Raw genomic sequence first — 18,098 nt, 5'->3', positions numbered from 1 at the left:
TTCAGTGACAATTTTGTGGCACATTCATCATCATCTGGCATCATCAGGCCAAAATGTCCACTTGTACCATAGAAATACCAAAGTTTAGTGGACAGATTGCCATGGCAATTTCGTCATCCAATCATGTTTCTCCAGGGGATGCACCTTTTTGATTGTAATAGCCCCACAACGTTTTATCCTCTAAGCAGCAGTGACTAAATGTGTTGGTCGTCATAGGCGTCCAAAAAACCACACAACAGCTTTTTCCATTGTGACACCTATCAGTAGGACTACTTTGTTTATTACTGTTACATTAAGTCATTGCAAAAACTATCCTTGTGAGCATCATCATAATCAGCCAACTCTCTTGTTGAGGTCTGGATAGGTTTAGGCCTAAACTAGGAAACAGTAAACAAGCTAGGGTCAAAGTGGTCAGTGTCAATGCAGAACATGTTGCTGACCTGTCCATACTTCCTGAACTTTTGTGCACCAATCACAAGCTCCACAACTCTTTTGTGTCCTAGAAATATAGGTTATAATACACACAGCCACCAGAGGTCCTTATCAGGTCAAACATACACAAGTTGTTTTTGGCATTTGAATAAACAACTAATATTTTAGTGTCTTATAAAGACACCACAAACACAGCATGTTTGCATCAGTTTTTTGTTGTTGTTATTAACCTCAAGGCTGTTTTCAGTCTGCAACTCAAAAGAGTCAAATTCAATGAAACATTTAGAGTAAATTCACCATTATCTTAGCCTAGCATTTCCAGACTAACTTGCAAATGTGAATTAGTCTAAAATCGCTCAGTTAACTTTTGAATTCCAGAAGGCGGTATCAACCAAAACCAAAACACTTCTGGATGTATTTGGATAGACCTTCAGCTAACAAACCAACCAATCAGAGGATCAAAACTTGACCCGCGAAAAATTGGAGAAACAAAATGTGATCTACAAACAATCAGAGGAACAAAACGTCTGGAGCCGAATGCACCAGCTGGGAGTAAAGAAGGTCTTAACTCTTATGCTGGACTTAACTACGTCTGACATTGTGATTGGAATTTACACCAGTTGCACCAAGCCTGACTGACAACGGTCGTAGCTGGGCCTGGTGTTACAATGTGCGTCCACGTGAGTACACGCAAATTGTTGATTGTTGCTAGGCAACACACTTCTATATGAAGCATTATCATGCATTTATCATGTCTCCCGTAGTATTTTGAAGAGCTCCGTTGGCATAAAACTGAGCGCAATCAGCACCTGCAGGGTGAGGGACAGCACCACGTTTCTGTCTGACAGATGCTGCAGCTTAGGGGAGAGCTCCTCAATTAACTCAAACAATGCTTCTCTGCTTAAGTGAAACCTCACTATCACTTTCTGAATATATATAGAGCAGATTTGTCCTGTCATGGATGACTCTTTCTCTTCCGAAACCCCTCTTGTTAATCATCCTGTAAACAAGATGTGCTGCTATCCTTGTTTCTCTTCTCTGGCTGTGATTCCATTAAAATTACCATGGATACAGGTCTGAGTTTCCAACTTACACCTGCTCCACACTAGGCATAAACATTACACCCAGGTATGTTACACCCACAATGGGCTGAAGTCTAACTGGTGCACTCATCTTAACCTTAAACTGGTTGTAACTTTCCGTTCTAAGTCGGAGGTATCGTTACACCCAGGCGTATGCCCAGCTGGTGTCCTTGGGTCCTGATGTAACAGTGCTTCATCCAGTTTCAAGCAAGACACAAAAGGGCAGCTGCCTGGTCACAGTCTTTCTTGTACTACAGCTGAACAGTCACTAAAATATGTTTCTGAAAGCTTTTGAGGCAGAAATAGCCGATGCAGTAACAGAATCTCAATCCACATTTAATCAGCACTGCCGCATCACTAGTTTGACAGTTAGATCTGAATCTGGGAGTCAGAGGTGTTGCTCTGGATGGACTTGCTGACTTAGACCTGTGACATAGCACTCAGCAGTGCTTAGTCTGTTTTCAAAACTGCCAGCCTGGTCTTTCTCGAATTACAGCTAAACATTAAACCAAAATGTGTTTCTGATAAGAAATTGGGACAAGAAATTGACAATTCAGTAACAGAAAACGGATCTATGTTCGATAGTTTTATCTGAGTTTTACAAGTCTGGTGGGTTTTGCTCCAACTGTGTGACTTTTCAGATCTGGACCAGTGACGCTTTCTCTGTCAATCATTGTCCAGAACCTGCCCTATATTACATAAATGGTTGTGATTGACCAGGCTGAATCCAAGGCTGGTTGAATTCTGTCTGAGTGGATGTGGGGTGGGGAGGGGATAAACTCTTCAGATTGGTCTGGTTCCCAGGCTACCATTATGTGTTACCATCAGGCCAAAATTCAGTATCCTTTTATATCAAACAAGTTCTGAAGAGAGTGCTACCCTTAGGCTGTAGCCTAATGAGGCTACTGATGACAGACCTGCACCAAATAATGAAACCTCCACATTCATTTCATACAAGGCCATCCAGCAGAAAAGTTCAATCTGGCCCAAGTTTTGCCACAAAAAAAATGCATCAACCTCCAATATCAGCCAATTACATTGGTGTAAGCACACATTACTGGTAGATCTGTTTATAATGTGTATTTATTGACTCTCCTGTTTACATCAGAACCTCCAGAAAGAAGATGAAATAGTTGTTGCTGTGGGAACCTTAGAGAGTTGAAAATCTTGTCCTCGGTTGTGTCTAAAGATTTGTGTACATGAACACAAATTGTCCATATATTTTGTGATTGTCAACACAACTTTCAAAATAATAAGGACAAACATATTATAAAGAGTGGGAAAGTTCACCTATGGGCTGGATGGACACACAGGACTTTCATACAGGAGACCAGGGTTCATGTCCTGTGTGAGACCAGTAGTAAATACAGATTGTTTGAAGGACATTAAACCAACACCACAATCTTTTCCTCAACCTAACTAAGTAGTTTTGGTGCCTGAAAATACCCAAGAGCATATATATTTTTCCTAATTTAACTGTAAAATGAGAATAACAATGGAAGATACAATATTTTAAAAAAGGGACAACCTTTGTCCATGTACATACAGTGTGTCTCAAACTTTTCACGCCTTGTACAACTTCAGAAAATATTGAGCTTTCCAAGTACCACCTTACTGTTTTGCACCGTTCGGTGCTAGCAGCTGTGCTGGACACTTTACTGGTGCTTCTTAAATAACCACCAGTGCTTGTGCACAGTTCACTATTGTTCAATTCATTTTCAACACAGCTGCTCAAAATATTGTCCTCCTGATCTGCACTTTTCTTTGTAATAGTTCCCATTTGGAACAATGTTTGCAGTATTTTTGTAACATCGATTTTCACCTCCACTTGCCATCACAGTTTAGCCAATAACTACCAGTAATCAGGCTGATAGTAAAAGTAAAGTGGAGGAAACATAAAACTCTCATATTTTATGTATTTCTATTTGAAATTTTGTACTGTTTTTAAAGTAATTCACTTCCCTTTTTTGTACCATTAGTGGTACACATACAACAGTTTGAGAAGCTAAGGTCCAATAGATTAAACTTTCAAACTATTTCATGAAGTGCAGTAAGACTGTGTTGGTATATCTGCTGTGCAGTATTTTGGCATCTGATAAATCTTTAGGCTAATCGATATCTTATGCCACCTGGCCATCATGGATCTTATTCAGTGTCTCACAAGAACTTGTTGCAGCACACACATGATCAAAGCTCCTTGTGGTTTTTAAACAAGTCAGTACTTCTTGTTTAAATTTTTTAATCAGTTAAAGGGATAGTTCATCCAAGAATGAAGATTCAGTGATTATCTACTTGCCTTCAAGCCAGTATTCCTGTATTTTGATTGGCTCACCCTCATTGCCGATTCAGGGTCAGATTTATTTTGTTAGTCTGCAAAACACTGCTGGAGTTTCACAGGAAAACAGTGCTGCAGAATCGCACACAGTCACATCACACACACCCCCAGTGCAGACAGCGTGCATGTGCACGTGAACACAGTTCAGCTAAGGATCTACAGTGAAGATTCAGGTTAAAAACATGGTATAAATAACATTTTTAAGTCAACTTGGCATGTTGGGAGACTTGGATTACACCAGATGAGCAGTATGGAGGCACTTCATGTTTATATTCCATTGTTTTTTTTACAAACTGGTCACCATTCATTCACATTGTTCGAGAGATTCTGCAATAATGTTTTCCTGTGAAACTCCAGCAGTGTTTTGTGGACTAAAAAACTAAATTCGACCTTCAACCGGCATGAGGGTGAGTAGAAAATGACTGAATTTTCATTTTTGGGTGAAGAATCCTTTTAATGTACATTAATCATCTAAATCTTCAATGCAATTATTTTCTTTCATTTTGAAGCCAGTTTTGTTCCAGGACCAGAGCCAGTGTTTTGAACAGTAAATATAAACACACAGAAAATGAGAAACTGTTGAATGTCTAAAGATTTTTTGTCTGGATTTGGAGGTATCCTGTATTTTGAATCACCTCACAGTGAGCTGTGTGTGTTTTTTTGAAAGATTGAGTTAGTGATTCATCCTAAAATGTTTTCTTATGAAATGCTTCCTTTCACAGATTAACTAGTTTGTTATATCATTGGTGGCAAAATTGTTGAAAAATGGATTCATAGTATTTTGAATCTCAAAATGAACCAGTATTTATCTGGAAATGAAGCCAAATGCTTCTTTTTTATCAGCCAATAACATGTTGTTATTCCAAGCAGCTGTTTTGGTGGAGAGAGCTGGCAGGGGGGAGGCAGAGCAGTGTCTCACCACAGGTGTGCCTCACAGATATACAGTACACACTCTGCACTGCTAGTGTCTTGGAAAAACCCACTCAGGGGTTTTAATATGTTGCTTCAGGGCACACATGCAGTGAAGAAAATACATGCTCCCTCCTTCTCCTCAACTCTGAGACTGAAAAGGTCCATTTTTTAGTCTTAGTTTTAATATCTGCAGGCTGTCACACTGTCCTGATGAGTCTTCCCATTTTTTGCCAGTCATTTTGTGTTATGTTTTTTTTTTTTTGTTTTACAGTCATTTCAGTCTTTTTATCATTTTATTATCCCAGATGAGAAACATTTCTTGCAGTCAGGGGCACAAGGTAAAAGCCAGGAACAAAAACACAAAAAAATAAAATGTACAAAACAGTTTCCTGTACAACTACAACTGCTCCAACTCCAACACGATACTGTCCCCCCAGGAATCCCTTTTGAAATTGTCATTTGCTCCTGCAATTTAATTGCAAAAAAATGCCTAAAAACATTGCAACATGCATCACAATTTTTTTTAGAAAAGCTACCATGAAATTAGACATTTTAGGCCACAACAATTGCAAAGATCAAGTCAGTGCATGTAAAATCGTTAGACAGTTTTGGTGATTACAAATGAATGTCGATAAGAAATATGCTGTAATACATTAATAATTATTCCACAATGTTTAGATCGAAGAAACTATGGTACAAGTACCACCGGTGGTACACAAACTGCTTCTAGCGGTACACAGAAGAATGTTGGAAAATATTTGAACAATATAATTCATTAATTAAAATCATATAATACTACCAAAATACTGTAAAAAACATATCTTCATAGATACTTCAACAGTTTTACAACAAACAGCGACTTCCTTGATGTGTAAACTTACATTTTAAATCGACAAACATTCATGGTGTGATTCATGGCACAAACATGACCCTCATGCTGGCTGAGGGTCGGGTGTATTTTGTTAGTCTGCAAAACACTGCTGGAGTTTCACAGGAAAAGTTGCTGCAAACATGCTGTTTGCACACCACACACACACACACACACACACACACACACACACACACACACACGCACACACACACACACACACACACACACACAGTTAGACAATGTGCATGTGCACATGAATGTGGTTCCAAGCTAAAGGTCTGCAGTGAAGATTCAGGCTAAAACATGGTGTAAATAACATTTTTTGGACAGCTTGCCATGTTGGGGCTTTAGGAGACTTGAATTACACCAGACGAGCAGTATGAAGGCATTTTATGTTTTAATTCTGTTGTCTTTTCTGGTCACCATTCACTTCCAGTGTTTGGGAGATTCTGCAACACTGTTTTCCTGTGAAACTCCAGCAGTGTTTTGTGGACTAAAAAACTAAAGCTAATCTTCAGTCACCATGAGGGAGAGTAGATAATGACTGAATTTTCACTTTTGAGTGAACCATCCCTTTAATGTGTATTCTCTGTTCAGCAAACAATACCATTCCAGTTAGTTGATTTTTGCCTGTTTTGCCAGGTCACTGTGAAGCAGTTTCCTTTCACCTACAGTGATAGTGATGAATATAGAGTTCTGCCAATGTAACGGATGTATGGATAGGTGTAACAGAAGACAGCCGCTGGTAGTTTTCTGGCATTTAATATCTCCTGCAGAAGACATAACACATTCTTTTAAGTCTTCTGGACTCTCCCATCTGCTATTCTGCCCCCTCAGCAATGCAAAACGGCACTGTCTGATTTACATTTTTTTTCTCAAAATGCATGAGTTCACCATCTTAACATTATATATATATTACATACACATTTCTCTATCAAGAGCTATGAAATTCTACCAGAAAACATTTACAAATAACACCTTTCAACAATAAACATCCTAAAAATCATGAAAAACTTCATTCAAGAAGGACAACAATGCCACCTTGTGGCTGAAACACAACAGCGTATGGGGTGGAGTGACTTAACAGAAACAACAAAATTCATAACTTAACAAAGGGAAAACACATACCTGCAGAAGACATAACAATTCTTTTAAGTCTTCTGGACTCTCCCATCTGCTATTCTGCCCCTAAACATGCCAAACAGTTATTTTTAAATGCGGAATTTCAAGTGGTGCTGCTTCAATACTGTGACGCGGAGCGTCCGCCATGATGCAAACCGCGCCAAAAACAGTGAAGTGGTATGGACTAAGAACGTATATAAAACTTAAATTCGTTGTGAAAACAACACAAAAAGGATTGGTAACAATAGCGAAATTTAACAGTAAACAATATTCATCAACGGTTACAACCCAAATTGCTAATTATTCAAAGAGAACAATATAATACAGCGGCAGCATTTTCCACACAACTTACCCTCAGCAATGCAAAACGGCACTGTGAGGGGTAGAAGGGAGGGGCTACGGAAGCCCAGGAGGTACGGAAGAGGCAGAGTGCAGGGAGGCAATTTTCAAAGGAAAAAAATAACAAAATGACGGTAAATAAAATAATTCATAGAGATAAAATTCAAACACTCAAAATAATGAAATTAATTGACAGATTTCAGATTCACAATTTTAACTCTGTTACACCCACCCCCACTGAATTTTATCGAATATGAGCACCAACTACACAATATACATCAAATAAATCTCTACAAGGTCACAAAGCACGAGGGGTCAGCATGAGAACCAACAATAAATGTATCCCCTGAGGATGAAGTGGTATGAGAGCAGCGCTTATCTCTCAACCCAGCCACTGGTAACAGGGTGCCTTATACACCCCACAAAAACCCAACACATAGTGTAGTGTAAGCCCAAAAAACAGTAGAAAATGAAAACAATAGAACATTATATCAACACAAAAACCAACAGACCCAAAGGGGCACACTCTATATCGAAGGTATTAGTTAGCAAAAGCCTGGAACACAGATTTGCAAATGGTTTTAACATTGAACTCATCTCGAACAACATCCTGTCTGGACATTGACTGTATGAGCCGGTTCACAGGTTTGACTAGACGACCAAATCTTGACCTAACCTGCGTCTGTGTATTGGAATGATCACAGCGTGTACATGAGGTCTGGTCAGCAGTCTGCAGAGCGTCTGACGTACTGTTTGTCTGTGTCATGGTATTGAGGGCAGGGTCTGTCTGTCTCACACCTACTGGAATGTCTACAACAGTCACAGGAACAGAGTCACAAGTCACAGACTGAACTGTCCAGCGATCCCCTCGTGAGACTGAACAGGTCTGGGGGTCAGAGGTCAGGCTTGTAACGTCAGTAACGTCTGCTTCTGATAGACGTGGTGAAGACAGCTGCGTAATCCATTCTATGGTTCTCCTCTCAGAGTCCACAGGTTCCGGATCCGTTAAGGGGCCCCGTGCCTCTTCCACAGTCACAGGCGAGTTTTTGTCACTTTCAGAATCAAGGTCCCCATCAGCTCCACATAGAATCTTGCTCTGTTCCTCAAATAAAGTCCCTCCATCCTCTTGGACACCATCAGTTCCTGGAGCTGAGGAGTCTGAGGCAGGCATGGATGAGGCAGGGTCTGACATTTCACATGCATCCACCACAGGGAGGAAATTCGCCAGCATCAGCAAGTTCCTGTGGATCACCTTCTCCTGTCCAGTGACTGTGTCACAGATTTTGTACGTATGTGTCTCTGGGTTCAGGTCCACCACAGTGTAGACAGTTGATTCCCATCGGTCGGCAAGCTTTTTCTTACCCCTTTCCTTCCTGTTGGCCAAGAGCACCCTGTCACCGATGTCAATGTTGGATCCCTTCACTCTCCTGTTGTACAGCTGAGCATGCCTGTTCTGCTCTTTCACAACATGGTCCTGGGCAATCACCATCGCCTTTTTCAGATCATCAGCAAGGCATGCTACATACTTGTCATAGCTCATCACTGCAGAGTCATGAAGGACAGTACGATAGAGGACATCAACAGGTAAGCGGGGGACTCTGCCAAACATCAGGTAAAAGGGGGGGTATCCTGTTGTCTCATGGGCCGTGCAATTATACACAAAAGTCAGTGTCTGCAGGCGTCGTGGCCAATCAGCCTTCTCTTCAGGGGACAATGCACGGATCATGCCACCCAGGGTTCGATTGAAACGCTCCACACTCCCGTTTCCCATAGGGTGGTAGGGGGTTGTGTGTGACTTCCTGACACCTGATACTCGGAGGAGCTCACTTATCAGCTGACTCTCAAAGTTAGCACCTTGGTCGCTGTGGATCCTTTCAGGGAAGCCAAAGATACAGAAATACCGATCCCACAGAACCCTTGCCACCTGCTTAGCCGTCTGGTCTTTACATGGAAATGCCTGAGCCATTCTTGTGAAATGGTCTGTTATCACTAGGACATCAATAGACTTGTTCCTGGAGTCTTCAGCAGACCAAAAATCAATACAGACCAGCTCTAGTGGCCTAGTCGATGTTATAGTCTCCAGGGGAGCTCTTCCCTCAGGTTCACTTGTCTTGCTGACAATGCACCGCTGACAATGACGGACATAGTCTCTCACATCTCTGTCAAGATGTAGCCAAAAAAATCTCTGTCTTGTCAAGCTGAGGCTCCTGGACTGGGCCTGATGACCTGCTCCATCGTGAATCCCCTGCAGGACTTCAGTCTTGAGGGAGTCAGGGACAACATATTGGAAACGTCTCGCTTTTGTTTTCAGGTCCCTTGAAATCCTGTATAGCACACCATTGCTCACAGTTAGCTTATCCCAGTGCTTCAAGTACTTTGTGACAGAGATGGACTCCTTGAACCTTTCTCTCCTAGAAGGCCTCCGATGTCTCTCAACATAGTACAAGACCCGAGAGAGAGTACCGTCCTCCAACTGCTTGTCACGGAGGTCCTTTTCTGTGTAAGCTGGTAAGGTGTCCTGTCCAGGTGGAACCAACTGAGGCAGAAACTGCAACACTTCAACAGCACGGGACCTCGGACCAGCATCCCACTCAAGGTGCGACTGCAGTACGGCGGACACATCCTCCCTTGCAACAGACTGAGTGTGTATGTGTGGGAGACCGTATGTGAGCTGGGCATTAACACTCACTGGAGAGGGTTTCTCGTGACCACTGGATGATCGGAAGGCATTTTGCACTGAGGAACTTGACACATCTTTGACCACAGCGAGAAGACCTTCATAGGGTTCAGCAAGCAGCCTGCGGCCAACACTCTCCTTGACAAATGGCACACGGCTCAAGGCATCAGCCACAATGTTTTGTTGACCTGGGACATATTTGATGTCAAAGTCATAACTGGCCAACTTGGCTACCCAGCGTTGCTCACAACAGTCTAGCTTTGGCTTTGTCAGGATGTGAGTCAATGGGTTGTTATCAGTCCAGACTGTGAATTTGTTGCCTTTCAGCCAATGACTGAACTTGTCACAGACTGACCATTTCAAGGCCAGAAACTCCAGCCTGTGAGCTGGGTAGTTCTTCTGGGACTGAGACAATGACTTGCTGGCAAAAGCAATTGGTCTGGCTCGTGCTTCACCATCTTGAATCTGAGAAAGAACAGCGCCTATGCCATCCAGGGATGCATCAGTTGAAAGCATGAGGGGACGGCTGAAATCAGGGTGGGCTAGGACAGCGCTGTGAACCAGAGAAGCCTTCAGTTTCTCAAAAGCCTGATTTTGCTCTGTTGTCCAGTCAGAAGCACACAACTTTCTGCCTGACAGTTTGTTCTTAAAGTTTTTGCCCTTCCTCTTCTCGCCCTTCAGTAGGTCAAAGAGCGGCTTGGCGATGGCAGAGTATCTGGGAACGAAGTGTTGGTAGTAATTGATCATCCCCAAAAAGGATCTTATTCGCTTCTGAGATGGAGTGACACCATCAGGCTCCATGAGGTCAGTGGTTGTCATGTTTGTGATGTTCTCAACCTTACTTGGGTCTGTTGAAACACCATTCTCATCTATCATGTGGCCGAGAAATCTAACAGACCTCCTAAGGAAGAAACACTTCTTGGGGGCCAGCTTCAAGTTATGGCTACGTAGCCTCTCGAACACCATCTGTAGCCGCTGCAAGGCAGTCTCCTCCTCAGGTGCAAACACCAACAGATCATCCAAGTAGCACAGTAAGCTCAGATAGTTTTGGTCTCCGAAAATGCTGGTCATCATGCGCATGAAACTTGCCGGGCTGTTGCAGAGGCCCTGCGGCAGACGGTTGTACTCGTACAAACCCATGGGAGTAGTGAAGGCTGAGTACTTCCTGTCATCCTCATGGAGTGGCATGTTGTAGAACCCAGAGGTCAAATCCATTGTGCTGAACAGACAGTTTCCTCCCAGTGCTGCCAAACAATCTGCCTGGTGAGGAAGGGGATGAGCGTCCTTCAGGGTTCTCCTATTCAACCAGCGGAAGTCTGTACAGATGCGGAGATCCCCATTTTTTTTCCACACAAGCACCAATGGTGATGCGTATTCACTGGTTGATTTTCTGATGATCTCCTTTTCCTCCATCTCACTCAGCACTTGGCGCAGCTTCTGGTACTGGCCAGGGGGTACTCGCCTGAATGGGAGCCTGAACGGTCTGCAGTCTGACAGGTGTATGCGGTGTACAAAACCCTTTGCCTCACCACAGTCAAGATGGTGGCGTGAAAAGACATCCTCGTACTGCAGAACAAGGTCAGCCATTCTCCTCTTGCAGTTTTCTGACACTTCACATGACTCAATGTCAACACCATCGAGTCCAACTGACCTGAGCTTGTCTGTGGAGGGGCCTGCACCCGCAGTAGGTGGCGCAGCTGATTGAGAGCAGGCAGCAATGGGAGTCTCCGAATGCTCAGCAACATCCATGTCTTCAAGTGCTACAACAGGGTAGACATCAGCCAGCTTTGCATTGCGTCTCAACAGCACAGGCTTGATAGACGTATTGATGAGCTTCAGCGGGACCCACCTGTCTCCCCACAATGTCGTTACAATCTTTGCAACCAAAACACCCCTGGGAGCTGAGCGTGATGACGTGGGCTCTGTCATAACGGTGCTGCCTGGGGAAACAGCAGTGTTTTTGGGCAATTTACCCCATATGAGGTATTCACGGCCAGGCTCAAGGCAGGTAGCTGAGTTACACCTGACTGTGCCGACCTTGTCAGGGAGATCCTCACCTTTCCAGGGGTTCAAACCAGACAGCATGGACAGGAAATGTTCAGTTTCAGGGTCTCTGGTTGGGCAGGGGCTGGACACTGTCTCCCAGTAAGACTCGCACAGCTTGGACTGATGCAGGATATGTTTTATGACGTTGGTCCCCAGTATCAAGTCATCATGTTGTCCTGGGACTACAAGCGTGGGGACCAACATTTTACAGCCGTACACTTCCATCTCCACATCAAAAGCACATTTTGGCTTAACACGAAGTCCGCCACATCCAACAAGGATCACATTTACATCAGTCAGGTTTTGGTCAGTTATCACTCCAGCTGCTCTCAGTTTTGATTCAGCCATCTCACTGATGCTGCAGGCCATTGAGCCACTGTCCAACATTCCACCCATCTTCACTGTCCCACCCATGTCAACTGTTGTGTAGAAGAGACTGTCACTGTTGCCAACTTTGTGGATATTCTGGTAAACAACAACTTCAGAGTCATTACATGAGTCTCTCACAGAGGTGTAAACAGTCTCAGCATCAGACATGTCGTCACTTCGGGAGTTTCTGGTGTGACCTGTACTGCCTCCCTCCGAATACAGGTCGGCTAGTTTCCCTCAGACTGAGATTGGGGGGTGTCATTGGCAGGGCAGTTCAGTCTGGTGTGGCCAGGGGCGAGGCAGGCAAAACACAGTCTCTCAGACATGCAGTGTGAAACAGTGGTGTGACTTGTGTCACTGCAAACTCTACAACTTGCTTCTCTGGGACGTCGTTCACGGGGGGCGCGCTGGAACCTACCACCCCGAGTTGGATTAAAGGTGTTGCGCTGCTGCATCTTCTCCATCATCTCCTGAAATATGTCGACCATACGAGCGAGAAGCCTCTCCTCTGACTGTTGGAGATTCTGTGCCACAACTGGTACAGAGGCTTGGCCTTGAGAATGCAGTGAACCACCCTGAACTGGGGCAGATTTTTCAGAGGGGCAACCATGAAGCTGGGCTCTGAGAGAGGAGGGTGTGGAAGAGGGGGAGGGACTTGGGGCGTGGCACCGCTCAGATGTTGTCAGGCTCAGTGATGGTGGACTGGGCTGCTCAGTGGTGACAGTGGTGATGTGGCTTTTCAGCTGTGCAGCACAAGTGGTTCTGCTGCTAGCTCTTAACTCCCTCTGATAATCATCAATCCTCAGCTGAACATCACGTGAGGTCCACTCACGAATTGGCTTACACTTTAAGATGCAAGATAGTTCTGGGTCGGGGCAGTGTTTGACGAACATGAGAGCCACTTCATCATTCATGTTCTCTGTCTGCTTCCCTTGTCTGTGCAGGCCCTCAAGAGCTAGGTCGGCTGCCTTGTTCAGCCTTATCCAGTAGTCAACTGGATTCTCTCTGTGCTTGGGCAGGGTAGCATAGAAGTCAGCAAGAGGGAGACATGAGGGAGCTTCACTGAAATAGTGGAGAAGGACATTGTATATTAGTTCAGGCTTCTTTTTAGCATCAAGTGAAGTGTCACTACGCAAGGCAATCTTCACAACATCTCTGGCCTTGCCCATTAAGTGGCTCATGATTTCTTCTGCTTGGTCACACACAGGAATTTCTTGCTTCCTGAGGTGAGTTTTGGACATGTCAATCCAGTCCTGGACTGAGTATTTGTCAGTGTTGTCACCTCTAAATGCTTGGAGGTCGTTATTAGATTTAACATGGACTGTCACCTGTGGGAGGGTATGTCTGTCAACGTCACATTGTGCGTTCTGGATGGGAGAAGTAGCCTGGTGATCACTAGTCATGTTTACAACACCAGCTGACATTAACTTGGCAACAATGGATTCACCAATTTGAGCACCTAACTGCCCTACCATGTCTGTGAGGTGGTGAATAGCATCAACATCACTGTGGGGTGTGGAAGTCTGGGGGCCCTCCCTCATTATCCCACTAACAGGAGTACAACTTGGGCTCTGGCCTAACCCCGTATCAGCACAACCATCAGACATGAACTTTGAATGTCCCACAGCCCTACTATCAGCAATATCTCTGAACCAAACACCCCTACCTTTAGGCAAAGTAGGACTAGCAAACCTATCCATTATGATCTCAGCAGCTACTACTAAACATTAAATGTACTTGCGTTGTGTATTTTCAGAAAGAAAAGAAAAAAAAAGAAACAAAACTTATTTCACACCAACAGGTAAACGAGAAGTACAAAAATAATATAAATGGCAGTAAGTAAGAATTACTCCAATTTTCTGAAGGCAAAACTGTCAAGTAGAGTGCCCTAAACCACTCTTTCATAAATCTAACCACAAGAAATCTTGAAATGCAGATCCGAATGGTGGCACAGCATCCACGGCGATGAGCATCAAGCTGATCGGAAGATCCGAAGGGTCACGGCACCAGTGTAACGGATGTATGGATAGGTGTAACAGAAGACAGCCGCTGGTAGTTTTCTGGCATTTAATATCTCCTGCAGAAGACATAACACATTCTTTTAAGTCTTCTGGACTCTCCCATCTGCTATTCTGCCCCCTCAGCAATGCAAAACGGCACTGTCTGATTTACATTTTTTTTCTCAAAATGCATGAGTTCACCATCTTAACATTATATATATATTACATACACATTTCTCTATCAAGAGCTATGAAATTCTACCAGAAAACATTTACAAATAACACCTTTCAACAATAAACATCCTAAAAATCATGAAAAACTTCATTCAAGAAGGACAACAATGCCACCTTGTGGCTGAAACACAACAGCGTATGGGGTGGAGTGACTTAACAGAAACAACAAAATTCATAACTTAACAAAGGGAAAACACATACCTGCAGAAGACATAACACATTCTTTTAAGTCTTCTGGACTCTCCCATCTGCTATTCTGCCCCTAAACATGCCAAACAGTTATTTTTAAATGCGGAATTTCAAGTGGTGCTGCTTCAATACTGTGACGCGGAGCGTCCGCCATGATGCAAACCGCGCCAAAAACAGTGAAGTGGTATGGACTAAGAACGTATATAAAACTTAAATTCGTTGTGAAAACAACACAAAAAGGATTGGTAACAATAGCGAAATTTAACAGTAAACAATATTCATCAACGGTTACAACCCAAATTGCTAATTATTCAAAGAGAACAATATAATACAGCGGCAGCATTTTCCACACAACTTACCCTCAGCAATGCAAAACGGCACTGTGAGGGGTAGAAGGGAGGGGCTACGGAAGCCCAGGAGGTACGGAAGAGGCAGAGTGCAGGGAGGCAATTTTCAAAGGAAAAAAATAACAAAATGACGGTAAATAAAATAATTCATAGAGATAAAATTCACACACTCAAAATAATGAAATTAATTGACAGATTTCAGATTCACAATTTTAACTCTGTTACACCAACACTGAGCTGTACTGTACAGGTTGAGACAGCTCTCACTCACTGAATGCCTGCATACTCAGATTGCATAGGGTCTATTCATGCCTCTGTTCTTTAAAAGTAGTTTATTGTATATGAACAATAGAGCTTGTGTTATTCTATATTTTACTCAACAAATGTCATAAAAAGACCAAAACCAACTGTTAGTCCATCTGTCTCAGCCCCGAGCCCAATGGTTCCTACTAAAGACGTGAATCTTTCACATAGATTTAGTTTTTTTAAAGGCTCACTCATTTCCTAAAACAGCCTCTGTAGTCACTCTAGTTTTTTATCGAATATTATTCAAACAGGAGGAAAGTGTTTCCACTGCGGGACTATGTATGTTAGATTACATCAAGATAAACTGTGTATGCATCATGGTAATGAAGGAATGTGTCACTCAGTGCGACAGTATGGCTCACTGATGTGTTAAATAGTGTTTGGACAACAATGTAGCTCTATGACACATATGTTAATGATTAGAAAAACATATAATATTACAATTTTATCATTTATCCTTCACGTTGAGGTTTGTGAAGCTCTTTTAGTCACTATGATACTGGTCAAAAGTATAACAGCTTGTAAAATATTGTTCAATATTCCTTTAAGGAGGGAGACATGAATAGACCCCATGCAGTGTGTCCCTTGCTGTGTATGTGGGCATTTAAGTGTCTGGAACCTGCCACTAACACACACATACTGCTGCATCAGGCCACTCTAATTTCCCATAACACCCATACCACCCTCCCAGTTCCTGGTATGCAGACACACACACATTACTAACAAACATGCACACATAGTCCAGTGGACAGACACAGCCTCATTCACACAGCACTCATTTAGAAAGCCTCAGTGATAAATAGCTCTCCTGCTATGATGTGTTATTTTTTTCTAAATCAGACGTTTTCCTCAAGGTAGGCAAATTTAATAATGCAGACATTATGTTAATGACCTCATTAAACAGAAAATGCATACTACGCCTCTAAACATGCTATCTTGTTTGTAGCATTTATAAACATTCATTGAGGCTGCTTATCACAGTGCAGAAATGAAAAATGAATAAAAACCTCACTAATATGTTATTATGCCCTTGATAACACATACACACACACCTCAGGATTTATAGAACAACACACAGCACAGAACCATCTGTAGCTCCAAGACAATAAATGTAAATATATGTACTGGATCACAGCATTGAGTAAGACCAACATCACTGTTACCCTTCTCAACACACTGTTCTACTGGAGGTTCAGTTAAAAAAAATCCTCAAATTTTAGATGTATTCAGCGCAGCTTTTAACAGTTGCTGTCACAGTCACCTCTCCAAACTACAGTTTGTGCATTTTCCTGAACTAATAGTTGAAAATGCTAACAACTGATTAATCATTAATAACTGATAAGATACTAAACACATATTTAATCCTCATTTCCCTTTTTTTCCTAGTTTTTTCTTTTTTTTTTTTTTTTTGGATTTGGTAATTTTTTCTCATTTTAAGTCTAAGAATGGCTGCAAATAGCCATGCCAGACAAAACAATGTCAAAAGAGGTGCAATTACTGCCATTTCAATAGCCATGAATTCATTTTAATTGGTTAAAATCTTAATTATTCGACTAATGCTCAAAATGTGTTCATGTATTTTGGCTGTGTGTGTTTGTGTGTGTGTGTGTGTGTGTGTGTGTGTGTGTGTGTGTGTATCTACACATGATTATATGTTCAAGTACTATATGCTTAATTGTTTGCAGTGGTGGACAAAGTACTCAACCCCAGTACTTGAGTCAGAGTATAGATACTCCTGGTCAAATATTACTCAACTACAAGTGAAAGTTGCTCAGTCAAAATTTTACTTGAGTTAAAGTACTAGAGTACTTGCTTTTAAAAATACTTAAGTATTCAGAAGTACATGTTTTTAGAAACACTTAAGTATTCAAGTACAAATTACAAAGTACATTTTCTAATATCAATACATGCTGTATTGTTTTCATGATGCATTTACAGAAGCTTGTAACTCTGAAACCACCTAATGATGCGCTGACTTGTTTGTAGAAGCACTCTGCTACACAAAGTCTGTCAACTTTAAGGAGTTCTCCAAGTCTGTTAAATAACTGAGATTTCTTTCTGGCTTCAGAGGCAGTATATACATGAATTATGTGGTATTTTTCACCCTGATAAAAACAATCCAACTTCAAAAGCTACCTGGAATAATGAATAATTATAATAACATCTTGAGATTTTATTTTGTTTTTCTCCTGCTGTCACCATTTGCGCTTTTTGTTTGAATGAAAGAGGGAGAGCTTGCTTGTGCTTGTTACAGAGCACCTGGATGATGTATTTCCACTATTACATCAATCCAGAGGAGCTACTGTGATTGGTTTCCTTTTGTGAGGAACACAGCATGTGACCAATTGCATTTTAGAAAAGAAAAAATAGCAACAGCTGACTTCAAATATGTCCTCAGTCAAAAAGTAACAACAACCTTCCTAGAAATGTAGTGGAGTCAAAAGTACAATATTTGTCTTTGAAATGTAGTGGAGTGAAAGTCAGAAGTTTCTAAAAAAAAACAAATACTGAAGTGAAGTACAGATACTCAAAAAATGTACTTAAGTACAGTACTCAAGTAAATGTACTTCACTACTGTCCACCACTGATTGTTTGTAATCTTGATGTGGACTCTTGGAAGATTAGCTGATGGCTAAAAGAGATCCAAATCAAATCAAATCAAATCAAATGCTTAATCACTAACATCCTTACTCTAAATGTGTGCTGCTGCAGCATTTTGTTTTGTTTCTCGTTTGTATGTCCTGGTTTTCACTGAGCCGTTTGTGATCAGATCACCTTATTGACTACAAAACTGCAGATTAAAGGTCTGGATATTAATTTAAATTGTAGTCAGTACT

At 42.1% G+C, this 18,098-nt stretch overlaps 1 protein-coding gene across 2 annotated transcripts in view; it reads left to right on the top strand.

Annotated features, from left to right (window-relative positions):
* Positions 1–18,098, top strand: part of fhit (fragile histidine triad diadenosine triphosphatase) — a 557,602-nt gene that overhangs the window by 440,745 nt on the left and 98,759 nt on the right. The window lies entirely within an intron of this gene.

Source organism: Lutjanus erythropterus, chromosome 2 (genome assembly GCF_056507025.1).
Source record: "Lutjanus erythropterus isolate fLutEry1 chromosome 2, fLutEry1.hap2, whole genome shotgun sequence".
NCBI classification, from domain to species: Eukaryota; Metazoa; Chordata; class Actinopteri; order Lutjaniformes; family Lutjanidae; genus Lutjanus; species Lutjanus erythropterus.
Note: the sequence above shows the minus strand (reverse complement) of the source record. Positions and strands in the feature narration are given on the sequence as shown.